The sequence below is a fragment of the Arachis ipaensis genome, chromosome B4, assembly GCF_059453495.1.
Source record: "Arachis ipaensis isolate K30076 ecotype BB chromosome B4, ASM5945349v1, whole genome shotgun sequence".
Classification (NCBI taxonomy): Eukaryota; Viridiplantae; Streptophyta; class Magnoliopsida; order Fabales; family Fabaceae; genus Arachis; species Arachis ipaensis.
In genome coordinates this window covers 34,125,886-34,127,113 of record NC_142439.1, presented here as the reverse complement: position 1 = coordinate 34,127,113, position 1,228 = coordinate 34,125,886, and the positions used below count along the sequence as shown (strand labels likewise).

General features: G+C 40.3%; 1 non-coding gene across 1 annotated transcript; it reads left to right on the top strand.

Annotated features, from left to right (window-relative positions):
• Positions 1–611: 611 nt before the first annotated feature.
• On the top strand, positions 612–719 carry LOC148567140 (small nucleolar RNA R71). The gene has a single exon (XR_015881795.1). It is a non-coding gene; the product is annotated as a small nucleolar RNA R71 (small nucleolar RNA).
• Positions 720–1,228: the final 509 nt, after the last annotated feature.

Sequence of the window (1,228 nt, the reverse complement as noted above, 5' to 3'; positions counted from 1 at the left end):
AAACTTACAGTGGCCTTAGATAGATCAGAGACTAGATTTGCTAAATTAGAAGCATTTTGTTCAGAGTTCTCTGTCTGTTGCTGAGTGGATGATGGAAAAGGTTTGCTATTGCTAAACCTGTTTCTTCCACCATTATTAAAGCCTTGTTGGGGCTTTTGATCCTTCCATGAGAAATTTGGATGATTTCTCCATGTTGAGTTATAGGTGTTTCCATAAGGTTCACCTAAGTAATTTACCTCTGCTATTGCAGGGTTCTCAGGATCATAAGCTTCTTCTTCAGAAGATGCCTCTTGAGTACTGTTGGATGCAGCTTGCATTCCATTCAGACTCTGAGAGATCATATTGACTTGCTGAGTCAATACTTTATTCTGAGCCAATATGGCATTCAGAGTATCAACTTCAAGAACTCCCTTCTTCATAGGCATCCCATTACTCACAGGATTCCTTTCAGAAGTGTACATGAACTGGTTATTAGCAACCATGTCAATGAGTTCTTGAGCTTCTGCAGGCGTTTTCTTTAGATGAATGGATCCACCTGCAGAAGTGTCCAGTGACATCTTTGATAGCTCAGATAAACCATCATAGAATATATCCAGGATGGTCCATTCTGAAAGCATGTCAGAAGGACACTTTTTGGTCAACTGTTTGTATCTTTCCCAAGCTTCATAGAGGGATTCACCTTCTTTCTGTCTGAAGGTTTGAACATCAGCTCTAAGCTTGCTCAGCTTTTGAGGAGGAAAGTACTTGGCTAAGAAAGCCGTGACCAGCTTATCCCAAGAGTTCAGGCTGTCTTTAGGTTGAGAATCCAACCATAATCTAGCTCTGTCTCTTACAGCAAAAGGGAAAAGCATGAGCCTGTAGACTTCAGGATCTACTCCATTAGTCTTAACAATATCACATATCTGCAAGAATTCAGTTAAGAACTGAAAAGGATCTTCAGATGGAAGTCCATGAAACTTGCAGTTCTGCTGCATCAGAGAAACTAACTGAGGTTTCAACTCAAAGTTGTTTGCTCCAATGGCAGGAATGGAGATGCTTCTTCCATGTAAATTGGAATTAGGTGCAGTAAAGTCACCAAGCATCTTCCTTGCATTGTTGTTGGGTTCGGCTGCCATCTCCTTTACTTGTTCGAAATTTTCAATCAAGTTGTCTCTGGATTGTTGTAATTTAGCTTCTCTTAATTTTTTCTTCAGAGTCCTTTCAGGTTCTGGATCAGCTTCAACAAGAA